At 42.1% G+C, this 14,903-nt stretch overlaps 1 pseudogene; it reads right to left on the bottom strand.

Annotated features, from left to right (window-relative positions):
- Positions 1–3,461: 3,461 nt before the first annotated feature.
- On the bottom strand, positions 3,462–4,413 carry LOC109438793 (protein FAM162A; annotated as a pseudogene).
- Positions 4,414–14,903: the final 10,490 nt, after the last annotated feature.

Genomic DNA, 14,903 nt, shown 5'->3' with positions numbered 1-14,903 from the left:
AAGGGATTGAGGAAGTCAAAGGAGATGACAAGGCAGAGGAAACATGCATGTGGGCAGGGAGGATGGAGATGGGAGGCAGAGAAGTTTGCATGTACTTTGTCGCTTTCCTGATGTTCTTTCAGGAAAACCAGCAAAATCAAGGGGGGCACTGGGCTGGCCACCATGGGTGAGCATGCAGGGGAGACAGAGGAGGATGGTAAGAATCAGTGCCCAAAGTGAAGCATGTCCTGAGCACATGCTCCCAGGGGACAGATGCTGTTCCATAGAAGACCTGAGGTTGCTTGGCCTAACCCTCTAATTAGGAGGAGAGGTTGTAGGTACATTAGGGCCACCGTCATTCATTTCATTCCCGTGAAGAGTGCTGCTATCCCTGCAGGACCAACCCCACGCTCCTAAGCCCATAAGGTCAAAAAGGAGTATCCTCGGTTAAGTGCTGGGTCAGCCCTGACCTGGGAAAAGGGTGAGGGGCACACAGGCACCCCGGACACCCTCCCAGGCAAGCAGGGAAGCCCACATGGTCCAGCTTTGTAGGATATAAAGCTTGGGCATGGCCCAGGCCCGGGGGTCATACAGCCTCTGTGGAGCCCTCTCCAGGTCCTGGGCTTACCATGTGACACCGTTTCTTAAAATCTGAAGTTCTATAGATTTTTTTCCATAGGTATGTAAAAATCAAACAAAACATAAAAACCTGAAGGAAAGTCAGTACAATGATAATTCTGGATATGTTTAAAGGGTAGGAATACAAATCACTTACATTCCTTTCATATATTTCCAATTTGGTGAATAGTAAAATAAATATAACAATATTTTACATTTTAAAAAGCAGCGCCTTCTGTAATATTTTCACATTGGAATATACTAAAGCCATAGCACTTATGTTTTTATCACCACAGCATAATCCTTTTTTCTTTTAATTGAAAGGCACAGGTAAGTTTTGGTAGTTGTGCTAGAAAGAAAACTGCTGATTCGGGGAAAGGGAAACAGTCCAGCAAGTTACCCATTGGTAAATCGCAAATCTCATGGCAGGATCATGGTGAGTGGAGGGGTCGGGGAAAGAAAGGGTCACCTGTCCCACTCCTGTGCCCTGAGGCCTGAGCCACCTGCTCCTCACTCCTTAGGTGTGTGGGACTGAGAACTTCCATCCCTGAGACCTAGTGTCTTCTCTCCCTCTGTGTTGTTTCACTATCAGGGGCCAGAGGCCTGGAAGCTGCCCTGCCTGTCAGCCAGGTTGAACTGCATTGTGTGCCGAGATCACAGCTTCAGCACAGAGCAGAAAACAGGCCTCAGTATCCTTTCATCTGACCCATGGGGATGCAAGGCCTAAGGTCACCGCCTAGAGCCTGAGGAACCTCCTGGTCTCACACGCTCACCCTGGGGAGCCTGTCTTCATCCATTGCTGTGCCTCCCTATGGATTCCAGCAGCTGTGTTTGTGGGACAGATTCTGAGGCTGCCATTTGCGAAGGTGACCAATGGCCTTAGCCTGGGCCATAGAGAGGCTGGAGCTTGAGTAGTGTGGGGGCATCAGTCAGCCACGAGGTCACAGCAGGAGCCCCTCATGGCTTCTCTCTGAACACCCTTTTCCCAGGTCAGCTGATGAGATGCCAGTTAGTTATTGTATGGATTTAGAATTAGTTTGGATGATATTCTTTACATTTAATGTTGGAACATTTTGCATTAAACAGTATTTATTACCAGCTGTTTTAAAAATATTTTTACATAAATATAAAAAGCGTCCAAAACAAATTATGAAGCAATTATACTAGTGACTGGCACAGAGGTCATACTCCATCTCATACACTCTTAGTTGACCTAAGTCATTGAAGATTTAGTATTTACCATTTGTCCGTATGTCCTTTCTAGGTATTTCAGTGTCCTATGATCTTTTCGATCATTTGTCTTTAAGGGATCATGGGAACAACATTCTCTGAGGTCTTACATGAGATTTGGATGTTTTAGACAAACTCAAATATATCACAACATCATAAGTGTTGTTAAAAGTATACCAGTGACATTCTGTGGAGGTGACTAACTCTTCCTAGGGCAGCTGATGTGTGTAAGAGGTGACATTGAACTCTCCAAAAAAAAAGAAGGAAAGGAAGAGCATTGGGTGCATGTGCAAACTCTAAAGCTTATCATTTTATTCATTTTAGATTTACCTGTTTTCAGAGGGATTTGGTTTTTATTATGGGACTTTACTTTTAGTTTTCAAGTGATTGTTTAAAATGTCTAGTTCTTTAGATTCCTAGTCATGTCGGGTCAGAATCATGTGTAACTAGGCCAACAACTTTATCAGCAAATGGTGTTTGCTATTATCAGACACAGACACCAGGTTCCCTCCTGGGAAAAAGAAAGCACTCTTAATTTTCTTTACTTTAAAAAAAAAAACCCAACAATTTAAGTACACATAAAAAACATGTCAGCCACATTATATCATGAATCTGATTACTGAGCATCTTGAAAACATTCACCTAAGCTAGAATCATGTGGCTCAAAACACAAAAATGTTGGTCTCCTCTAGGTGAATGGACTCATGTTCCTGGGTGTTAGAAATGCAGTTGCAGGCATCGCGTGCCCAGGGGTCTGCGCCACTCACTGCTAGTGAACTGTGAGTGCTCGAGTTGTTGAGCCAGTGTCCCAGCTGCACTGAAACACCTTTTCATGGCATCTCTCTTCACCAAAGACAAGAGTTACATCCCATGAGGCCCCTTCAAGATCTGATCCCCAGAGCACTGTCCCAGAATCTTCTAGTAAAGGTTGATTTAATTCATGAATGACTGTGTGACAAAGTAGATGAGCATTGGGCCAGGGTGATTATGTCCTATGGGCAACTGTGAGCATATTTTTCACCTCTCTGGGTCTGGACAGAGCTTACTGGTAAAACCTGTGGTCTAAGTCACTTATAAACTGATGAGAAATTGCGTAATTAGGCCATGGGCTTCTCCTGCACTTGCTTTTCAAATGATGGACAAGAGGCCTTGTTTGCCCAAGGGTAAGAAGAACCAGAGAACAGGTCAAATTCTTGGCTTTTCTGTGGAGAGAGAGAATGTGGGAGAAGAGATATGAGCAAGAGATTTGCCGCTGGTGCAGTGTGGGACCTGGGGCAGTGATGGTGGAGGTCCCACCCAGGCAGAGTCCTGAGCAGTGGCAGGAGAAGGGCTGCGGCACATACTGCTGCCTTGTAATGTGCCATCCAGGGACCAGGACTAGGGGCTTTCCTTGTTATTGAAGAAGGCAGCAAGACGGACAGTGGGCAGGCCCAGCTTCGCAGGCATTTACGCAGTATTTATTTTCTTTAAGAAAATGTATTTGTACCTCTGGAGCAGAAGTAGGGAAATGCCATGTTTGTACAAAACATTCTTTTATGAAATGGATCGTCATACCACATTCTTTTTAATACAGGCTTGTTGCTACAACATTATTCCCAGATTTTCAAAATCCATCCCAATGGATTCTCTGCTCCTCAGACCTTCAGAGCTGCTTCCTCTCTCAGACAAGCTTTCTTTTCTAAGTTCAGGCTTATTAAAAACTTATTTCTTTTTGGCAGCTTCCTTGCCCTCAATAACCATCAAAATGCATCCTGCCACTGTAAGGGCAATCATTCCAGAGCTGATCTTGACTGGAATTTTGTTCTTTGCAGCATGGAGCATCTCAGACGACACAGTCTGTGGAATCTCACATTTTTCTTTTCTTTTCTTTTCTTTTCTTTTCTTTTCTTTTCTTTTCTTTTCTTTTCTTTTCTTTTCTTTTCTTTTCTTTTCTTTTCTTTTCTTTTCTTTTCTTTTCTTTTCTTTTCTTTTTCCTCTCCTCTCCTCTCCTCTCCTCTCCTCTCCTCTCCTCTCCTCTCCTCTCCTCTCCTCTCCTCTCCTCTCCTCTCCTCTCTTCTCTTTTCTTTTCTTTCTCTTTTAGTGCCGTTAAGTCTATTTATTGAATGGATATGTTAAATATAATTTAATAGGAAGGACATTTTTCCTCCCTCAATATAAATACTTTTTAAAATTGTATACTAATCACATTGCTCATTTATTGTGGATATTTATTAAGATATTGTAAATCATCTTCCTTTTCCAAGCAACCTGACTGTGCCAGGACCTCCCTCTGCCAGTCTGTAGGCTGTGTAGCAGCACTCTGTGGCTGTGTAAGTGGGGCATGGAACTTTTGCACTTTCTGGTGGTTTGGTGCAAAATCCATGTATTCTCTTCAGATCAGAGTTTCCGGTAAGCCTTAGTGATGAGGAAGCATCTCTCTTACGTAACCTAAACCAATTTCCCGCTGGCAGGTGCAGACCGTGGAGGTCCCTCATGGCTGCCTGCTCCTAGACCAGCACAACGCCTGCAGGCGGCTGCAGGGCGGTGCCCTCAATGTCACCGAGTGCCACATTGTGGCACAGTCATTTTTATCTTTGAACTGTCTTTTGTAACAGAGCCTGTGCACAGGTGGGTACACAGTGTGCCATGGGGAATGTGCCCCAGAGCAGTTTGCCTGATCGAGCCGATTCAGGCTCCTTTGTAGGGATTGTGTTTGAAGTCAATGTTTGAGATTTGTTCTGATCCCAGAATGACTCTTCTTAGTTGTTTCTTTCCCTGGTTCTCTTTGGTAAACCAACTGGCCTGCAGTTTAACTTCTATCTCTAATAATCTCCCAGTTTCCTCTTAATTGCTTTTTACCACAAGCTCCATTATTTTTGAGGGAGCTTTTGGGCTGGAACTTACCATATTCTGTTTTAAATAAAGTCAGTTCCTTTGGGAAAAGCTTCAGTTTTCTTTATCATATGACCTACTTCTCTCCCTGGGCAAAATCTGAGCCAGAGCTCTGGAGCTGACAGCAGGGACAGACACACTTCTCTGTCACCCCCCTTTAGGAGCTGGATGCTCCCTGATACGCAGGAGGGAGGGTGGTAGCCTCAGGTGCTCTTTGCCTGCCACTCCTACCACCGATACTTTGCTACAGCTGGGGCCAGAACAGTCGGGGTGCCAGTATTTTCAGTGCACCACACCAAGGTAAAGGCTTCATCCAGAGCAGGGGCTGGTGGAAGAAAGAGCTCCAATCTCTTGTCCACATTTGCCCAGAACTTTGCTTCTGCTACAGGTAGCTGGGGGCAGGATGAGAAATGCTGACATCTGCCTCTCCCCAAAGGATGCTGTAAGCCTCTGGCTGTAATGCAGTGTCCTTGATGCAGCCATCTGGAGTGGGCTTTCTGTTATGCTGAACTGGAAAGGGGAGGGAAGAAACAGTTTGTGGTTCAAGGGCCACAGATTCTTGCTTTTCTTACTAAGTTTCTGTAGGTGTTCTTCACTTGCTATATGCCCATAGGATCATTTCTAGAGACTTTAATTTTTTAAAAATAATATTCACCAATTTTGGTGGGGAGTTGGTCAACAGAGCCATGCTGGAAGACTCCTAGCCAATCGTTTTGAGGTCATTTGTTATTCAGTGAATGGAACTCAGACATAAAGATGTTTCTAACAATTTACTTACAAGTTCTTTTAGTGAAAGGAATTCATACACATTCTGTAATGCATGTAGTAAAGTCTTTGACAAGACTTGAAATACAATTTTTCTTATGAGCTACTTGCAAACTGCATCAGCACAGTGTTCTTTCAGGAAATGGACCTTCTGACAGGAGGGGTCATACCATGCCAGTTTGGTCGGGAGACAGAAGCAGGAGTCAGGGGACACCATGGCTCAGAGCTGGTATTGTGGTTTCTATGGAAAAAGCAAGGCAGGGCAGGGGAAACAACTAGGACTTGCTAGTTTGAATAATGTCACCAGGCTCTAGGCTATAGAGGTGGTCTCTAGTTGTCTGGTATCTAGCCCCGTGGTGATTTAGGGCAGAGGAATATTAGCTGGGTGTGTGAGATAAAGGAGGTGCTTTGGGGGTGTTGTTGGGAGTAAAGCATTGGTTGGTTTGCATATGAAAGCTTTATTCACAGTTCATTATTATCTCTAGGAATGGGGCAGCCTCTTCCTGGCTAGCAAGCATCCCCAAGATATAAATCATCATACCATATAGTAAATAAAAAATATGATTAATATGGACTTGAGTTGCAACATTGGCTCTTCTTGGTCTCTAGCCTATGCCAGCGCACTCTGCAGGGTTTGGATTTCTAGCCTCCGTAATCACATGACCAATTCCTTAAAATAAACCTGTCTATCTATCATCTCTATCTATCTATTTATCTATCTATCTATCTATCTATCTATCTATCTATCTATCTATCTATCATCTATCAATCAAGTTTTTTCTTTTCAATTACAGTTGACATTTAATGTTATATTACTTTCAGGTGTACAGCATAATGGTTAGACGTGTATATAATTTATGCAGTGGTTACCTCTATGAGTCTAATACCCACCTGGCACCATACATAGTTATTACAACATTATTGACTATATTTCTTACGCTGTACTTTACATCCCCATGACTATTTTGTAACAGCCATTCTGCACTTCTTAGTTCCTTCACCTCTTTCACCAACCCCCCAATTCCCCTCCTATCTGGCAACCATCTATTTTTTTCTTTTTTCTTTTTTTTAAATTTATTGGGGTGACAATTGTTAGTGAAATCACATAGATTTCAAGTGTATAATTCTGTATTACATCATCTATAAATCCCATTGTGTGTTCACCACCCAGAGTCAGTACTCCTTCCATCACCATATATTTGATCCCCCTTACCCTCATCTCCCACACCCACCCCCCTTACCCTCTGGTAACCACTAAACTATTATCTGTGTCTACGAGTTTTTGTTTCTCATTTGTTTGTCTTGTTCTTTTGCTGTTTTTGGTTTATATACCACATATCAGTGAAATCACATGGTTCTCTGCTTTTTCTGTCTGACTTATTTCGCTTAGCATCATACTCTCAAGATCCATCCATGTTGTCACAAATGTTCCTATATCATCTTTTCTTACCGCCGAATAGTATTCCATTGTGTACATATACCACAACTTCTTTATCCATTCATCTATCGAAGGACGTTTTGGTTGTTTCCATGTCTTGGCCACCGTAAACAAAGCTGCAATGAACATTGGAGCACATGTGTCTTTATGGATAAATGTTTTCAGATTTTTTGGGTAGATACCCAGAGAGGGGCTGCTGGGTCATATGGTAATTCTATTCGTAATTTTTGGAGGAACCTCCACACTGCCTTCCATAGTGGCTGCACCAGTCTGCATTCCCACCAACAGTGTATGAGGGTTCCTTTTTCTCCACAGCCTCTCCAACACTTGTTACTATTTGTCTTGTTGATGATAGCCATTCTACCTGGGGTGAGGTGATATCTCATTGTGGTGTTTATTTGCATTTATCTCATGATTAGTGATGTTGAGCATTTTTTCATATGTCTATTTGCCATTTGTATGTCCTCTTTGGAGAAATATATCTTCAGGTCCTCTGCCCATTTTTAAATTGCATTGTTTGTTTTTTGTTGTTGAGTTTCATGAATTCCTTGTATATTTCGGATATTAGCCCCTTATTAGAGGCACTGTTTGCAAAAATCTTCTCTCATTCAGTTGGTGGCCTCTTTATTTTGTCAATGGTTTCTTTTGCTGTGCAGAAGCTTTTAAGTTTCATATAGTCCCATTTGTTTATTTTAGCTTTTACTTCCATTGCCTTTGGAGTCAAATTCATAAAATGCTCTTTGAACCCAAGGTCCATAAGTTTAGTACCTATGTTTTCTTCTATGCAGTTTATTGTGTCAGGTCTTATGCTTAAGTCTTTGATCCATTTTGAATTAACTTTGGTACATGGTGACAAATAGCAGTCCAGTTTCATTCTTTTGCACGTGGCTATCCAATTCTCCCAGCACCATTTATTGAAGAGGCTGTCTTTGCTCCATTGTATGTTTTTAGCTTCTTTGTCAAAAATTATCTGTCCATATTTATGTGGTTTTATTTCTGGGTTCTCAATTCTATTCCATTGGTCTATGTGTCTGTTTTTCTGCCAATACCATGCTGTTTTGATTATTGTAGCCCTGTAGTACAAGCCAAAGTCAGGAAGTGTGATACCTCCATTATTGTTCTTTTTTCTTAAGATTGCTTTGGCTATTCAGGGTCTTTTGTGGTTCCAAACAAATCTGATGATTTTTTGTTCTATTTCTTTAAAAAATGCCATTGGGATTTTGATGGGGATTGCATTAAATCTGTATATTGCTTTGGGTAATATGGCCATTTTAACTATGTTGATTCTTCCAATCCATGAGCACGTAATGTCTTTCCATTTCTTTGTGTCTTCTTCAATTTCTTTCAAAAATGTCTTATAGTTTTCAGCATATAGGTCCTTCACATCCTTGGTTAAGTTTATTCCTAGGTATTTTATTCTTTTTGTTGCAATTGCAAAAGGAATTGTTTTTTGTATTTCTTTTTCTGAGATTTTATTGTTAGTATATAGGAATGCAGTGGACTTTTGTATGTTGATTTTGTAGCCAGCAACTTTACTGTATTCATTGATTGTTTCTAATAGCTTTTTGGTGGAGCCTTTAGGGTTTTCTATATATAGCATCAAGTCATCTGCAAAGAGTGATAATTTAACTTCTTCATTCCCAATTTGGATGCTTTTTATTTCTTTCTCTTGCCTGATTGCTATGTCAAGGACTTCCAACGCTATGTTGAAAAGCAGAGGTGATAGGGAACAGCCCTGTCGTGTTCCTGAATGTAGAGCAGAGGGCTTCAGTTTCTCACCATTAATTATGAGATGAGCTGAGGGCTTGTCATATATGGCTTTTATTATGTTAAGGTATTTTCCTCGTGTACCTATTTTATTAAGTGTTTTAATCATAAATGGATGTTGTATCTTGTCGAATGCTTTTTCTGCATCAATTGATATAATCGTATGATTTTTGTCCTTTATTTTGCTTATGTGATGTATCACATTGATGAATTTGCGGATGTTGAACCATCCTTGTGCACCAGGGATGAACTCCACTTGGTCGTGATGAATAATCTTTTTAATGCATTGTTGTATTCAATTTGCTAGAATTTTATTTAGGATTTTTGCATCGGTATTCATCAGAGATATTGGTCTATAGTTTTCTTTTTTTGTGCTGTCCTTACCAGGTTTTGGTATCAGGGTAATGTTGGCCTCATAAAATGAGTTAGGGAATACTGTCTCTTCTTCAATTTTTGGAAGAGTTTGAGCAGGATTGGTATTAGATCCTCTTTGAAGGTTTGGTAGAATTCACTAGTGAAGCCATCTGGTCCAGGACTTTTGCTTTTGGGAAGGTTTTGGATGACTGATTCAATTTCGTTACTGGTGATCGGTCTGTTTAGATTTTCCAGTTCTTCATGGTTCAGCCTTGGAAGGCTATATGTTTCTAAGAACTTGTCCATTTCTTCTAGGTTATTGAATTTGGTGGCATATAGTCCTTCATAGTATTCTTGGATGATCCTTTGTATTTCTGTGGTGTCCGTGATAACTTCCCCTTTTTCATTTCTGATTTTGTTAATTAGTGTCTTCTCTCTTTTTATCTTAGTGAGTCTAGCCAAGGGTTTGTCAATTTTGTTAATCTTTTCAAAGAACCAGCTCTTTGTCACATTAATTTTTTCTATTGTCTTTTTGTTCTCTATTTCATTTAGTTCTGCTCTGATTTTTGTTATTTCCTTTCTTCTGGTGATCTTGGGTTTCATTTGTTCTTCTTTTTCTAGTTCTTTATGGTGTAACATGAGGTTATTTATTTGGCAGTTTTCTTGTTTCGTGAGATAGGCCTGTAATGAGATAAATTTCCCTCTTAAAACTGCTTTTGCTGCATCCCCCAAAATTTTGGTAGGATGTATTTTCATTGTCATTTGTTTCTATGTATCTTTTGATCACTCCTCTAAGTTCTTCTTTGACCCAGTCGTTCTTTAAAAGACTCTGGGTGGTGAACACAGAATGGGATATATAGATGACGTAATACAGAATTGTACACCTGAAATCTATGTAATTTTACTAACAATTATCACCCCAATAAATTTAATAAAATTAAATTAAAAAAAAAAAGGTATGTTGTTTAATCTCCATGTATTTGTGTTTTTCCTGCTTTCTTTCTGCAGTTGATAACCAGTTTCAAAGCCTTGTGATCAGAGACTACGCTTGGTATGATTTCACTCTTCTTAAATTTGTTGAGGCTGATTTTATGTCCCAATATATGGTCTATCCTTGAGAATGTTCCATGTACACTAGAAAAGAATGTATAGTCTGATGTTTTAGGATGAAGTGCTCTATATATGTCAAATATGTCCATTACATCTAATGTGTTATTTAGGGCTGCTATTTCATTATTTGTTTTCTGTTTGGATGATCTATCCATAGCTGTCAATGATGTATGTAAGTCCCCTAGTAAAATTGTGTTTTGGTCAATTTCTCCCTTTAGTTCTGTTAGAAGTTGCTTGGTATATTTCGGTGCTCCCTGATTGGCGCATAATTATTGATGACTGTTATGTCTTCTTGTTCTATAGTCCCCTTTACCATTATGAAATGTCCATCTTTGTCTCTTGTTACCTTTTTCACCCTGAAGTCTGTTTCATCTGATATCATTATGACTACACCTGATTTTCTCTGGGTTCCATTTGCTTGGAGTGTCAATTTCCACCCTTTCACTTTGAGTCTATGCTTGTCCTTGTAGCTGAGATGTGTCTCTTGGAGACAGCATATGGTTGGGTTTAGTTTTTTGATCCAATCTGCTACTCTGTGCCTTTTTATTGGTGAGTTCAGTCCATTTACATTTAGGGTGATTATTGATATGTGAGGATTTCCTGTCATTCTATCTTTAGTTTTCTGGTAAGGCTGTGTCTCCATTGTTTCTTTGCCTTTTTGTTGTTGTCATTATTTCTGTGTCGTGGTATTCTATGATGTTTCCCTCTGTTTCTTCTTTTATTACAGTATATATTTCAGTTCTGGATTGTTTTTTGAGTGGTTACTCTTAAGTTTATGTAAAAGAAAGTTTGATATTTAGAGTATTCCATTTTCTCCATTCCCATATTCCGGTTCAGGCCTTTACTCTCCCCCTTTTTGAGTTTTGGTTGCCACAAATTGTCCCTGTTGATGGTGGTCGAATAGCCTCCTTTAGTATTTCTTGTAGTGCAGGTCGTGTATTAGAAAATTCCCTCAGCTTCTGTATGTCTGGAAAGGTCTTTATTCCTCCGTCATATCTAAAGGATATCTTTGCTGGATATATTATTCTTGGCTCATGATTTCTCTCTTTCAATAGTTTGAATATTTGGTTCCACTCCCTCCTGGCTTGTAGAGTTTCTGCTGAAAAATCTGACGATAATCTAATGGGCTTTCCTTGTAGGTTACTGTCTTCTTTTCCCTGGCTGCCTTGAGGATTCTTTCTTTGTCGTTGATTTTAGACAGCTTCAATACAGTGTGCCTTGGAGAAGGCCTGTTGGGATTGAGGTAACTAGGTGTTCTATTTGCTTCTTGGATTCGAGGATCCAGTTGTGTCCACAAGTTTGGGAAGTTCTCATCAACAATTTGTTTGAATATACTCTCTGTTCCCTTCTCTCTTTCTTTTCCTTCCGGTATGCCCATTATTCTTATATTGCTCTTTCTGATGGAGTCAGAAAGTTCTTGTAGAGTTCTTTCATTTCTTTTAATTCTCAAGTCTCTTTCTTCTTCCATCTGTGTAATTTCCAGGTTTCTATTTTCAGTGTCACTGATTCTTTCCTCCAACCGGTTTAACTCTACTACCTAGGCTGGTTATTTTGATCTTAATTTTTTCTATTGAGTTCTTAATCTCCTGAAATTCTATTTGGTTCTTTTTTAAAATTTCAATCTCTTTCATAAAATGCTCATGTTGTTCTTTGATTGTGTTTCTGAGTTCATTAAACTGCCTTTCTGTGTTTCCTTACATCTCGTTGAATTTTTTCAGAACTGCCATCTTGAATTCTCTGTCATTTAAGTCACATATTACCATATCTTTAAGTTCCTTTTCTGGAGACTTTTCACTTTCTTTCTGAGCTGTCTTGTTGCCTTGGTTATTCATGGCAATTACTGATTTATTATTTCTCTTCCTAGACATCTACAGGAGTGGGTTCTGCAACAGGTTAATAGGAAGAGGTCTTCCTTTTGTTTTCCAGTACTTGTTGGTAGAATGTTTTATTTTGTCTCCGACTGCAGCCTTTTTTGTCTCTCTCACATGGTAGTGCTATGTTTTCTCTGCACTAGTCCAGCTTCTCACACAATGGGGGGATTCCCTGGGAGACGGGCTTCTCCTCTGTTAATAGTTTGTCTAGGTCACAGGGCGCAGTGTCCTGGTGGGTATGCAGAGAGCTTTTGATGTTCCAAAGCTCTTCCTGCACCAGTTTCAGAGCCGGTATGTTTCAGCAGTTCTGTTTACTCCTGCAGGGATCCACCCAGATAGGTAAGGCCAGGGGCAGGGTGGGTTGTGAGAGGTGGCCCAGAGCAATGGGGCGACCACCACCACAGCCGGTTCTGCTTCCATAGCTCCCTCCCCTTTGCCGGAACTAGTAGGGCTGCGAATCTGTGTCTGCGGCCCACAGTTCTCAGAACAGCAAATATTCTGTTTTTTTTTTCATCTGACACTGCTACTGTTCTGCTTCTAGCACCAGGCAGGTGGGGGTGGGGCGAGCTCTGGGAGGTTAGGGAGGGGGCGGCCAGTCCTAGTGCCTAAGGCTTCTGTTCTCTGCTCGGCAGTGAGGGCTTTAAGCACTGTTGTCAGCCTTCTTCCCTCAGTCTTTTCTCCACGGTCTCTGCCGTGAGCGTTGGGATCAGCCGTGTTATATGCTGCCCCCTCAGCCCTGTGGGCCATAAGCGGAGCCCTAGCAGTCCTAGTTCTTCCCTCTCCGGCAGCTGCGGTAGTTCCGGGATGTATCGAGCTTGGAGCACTGAGCTAGGTCTGAATCCTGTTCCGGCGCGGCTCCGTCTCCGCACTTCCCCCATCCTTCCTCCCCCGTTCGCGCGATTCCCCCACCTTTAGGTGAATTCAGTAGTGGGCCTCTTCATCTTGCCTGTCTGCTGTGCAGGGAGTCCTTTGTGGAGCTATTGTTGTTCGATTAGTTGTAAATTCCAGGGAAGCTTTACAGAGGCTCACCTCATGCCGCCATTTTGATCCAGCCCCATCTTTTTTTTCTATGTGGATATCCAACTTATTCTCTGTAGAACCCTGACTAATACAGCTTCTTTTGTGTTGCTTCTATAGAACACAAAACCCAGTCATGATCTATAAGAATACCCTCACAGCAGAAACAACTTTGGGTCTCAGATATTCTGATTATACTCAGTATTGGCCTGGTAGATCCCCACTCTCTACCTCTTCAATGGCTTTATGAAGATATATATAAAAAATGAATTAATCATAACTTTTAGTTTATTTTTTTAAGCAGGAGAGTTGATCCAAATAATCAAGAGCACCTGTAACAGTTACCTCCCATGTGCCACCCCAGGGCACTCTCCACCCCTTCCCAATCCTTCTGTGGTGTGGAAGTGGGAAGTGGGAAGGCATCAACAGGCTGCTATGTCCTCTGGCTGCAGTGGGGTTGAGCCAAAGAAGCCCCAGCTGAAGATGTGAGGAAATGCATAAAGTGGTCAGGGTACTTATTTCCTTGAAATAAATGAAAACACTTTCTGTCGTTTTCCTCAGCTAGCCATGTCCCTCAGCTGCAGGTCCCTATTCCTTTCAATGCAGCCTTCTCTCCATGGCTCACCCTCTTCTGTCTCTTAGGAACTAGGGGTGGCAAAAACTCTGTGACTGCTGCTTGTGTCAGGCTCCTGCAATATGTCTTCTCTTTTCCTTCCACCCCAACCATGGATCTGGACCCTGATAGGCTTTGGGTCCAGATCTGTGGAGAGATCAAATCTAGATGAGAATACTAAGCACTGGGGCTGGTTCCGGGTAATTGGGAAGTGGGCTGGAGTACCTCTGTGATTTGGCAGATCTGCAGGGTGGACAGGAAATGTATTTGCATTCACTGAGTTAGGGGGTGCCCAAGGAACTTTACGGAGGAGAAGCAATCACATCACTCCATGTTCCACATAGAAACATGGCTGTTGATGGACAAGCAGAAATCACCATGGGAGAGAAATCCAGCACAGCCAGTATGAGGGCTACCACAGGTTTAAGGAAAATGGTTGTTCTGGGGACGGTGGGTTGCTAATGCTCTAAATCTGACCTGATCCCCACCCCACACACACACTCAGGGCCCAGCACCCTGCTGTAGAGCCCCATAACTTGGCCACTGTCAGGGAAGGAATGCTTTTCTTTTCATTTCTAGACACTGCTGAGCTGGGAAAGAAATCTTTGCAGGAGGGACAGAGGGCTTAGGGCCAAAAAGATTCTGGTGACCATGTGCATGTGACTTTACTCGTTTTCACCTAGGGATGAGAGTCTGGACTATTTGGGTGACAACAGGATTGGAAATAATTTGCAGAAAACACCTGATGGTAATTTGGATGCAGGGACCTACAACGACTGGGACTGCTCCCAGATCATCAAGGGTTCAGTTCGGGGGCCTGCATTTGCAAGGCCCTTGCGAGAGTTCTCTTAACTATTAAGATTCTGTGACCCAGACGTGTTTTCAGGAGACAGCTTGGGACATGGCGTAGGGGTTTTGTGCTGGCCTAGCAAGTACTTGCTCAGCTAAGCCTCAAGCACTGCAGGCTATGGCAAGTCCACAGGGGCTGGTGGGCCAGGCTTCTGGAGGCTGGGGAAGGACAAGGCTGTGGATATTGGGGGATAGGCTGAGAGCTATTCCCTGGAGCAGAGCTCTGAGGATGGCTGGCCTAAGGCTTTGGACCTCAGCCTAGTGACCAGGGCCCTTCACAGTCTACTTCAAGTGGAGCCTTTCAAGCAGAGCCTCTGTGACCTGTGACCCTGGAAGAGCCTTAATCCCAGCACAGGGCAAATTGTCCATCTTCAGGAGGACCCAGTCCCCATTACACTGACCATCAGGGCCCCTCAGGCCC

Source organism: Rhinolophus sinicus, linkage group LG02 (assembly GCF_036562045.2).
Source record: "Rhinolophus sinicus isolate RSC01 linkage group LG02, ASM3656204v1, whole genome shotgun sequence".
Lineage (NCBI taxonomy): Eukaryota > Metazoa > Chordata > Mammalia > Chiroptera > Rhinolophidae > Rhinolophus > Rhinolophus sinicus.
The sequence above is the reverse complement of the archived record's forward strand: the minus strand, read 5'-3'. Positions and strand labels throughout refer to the sequence as shown.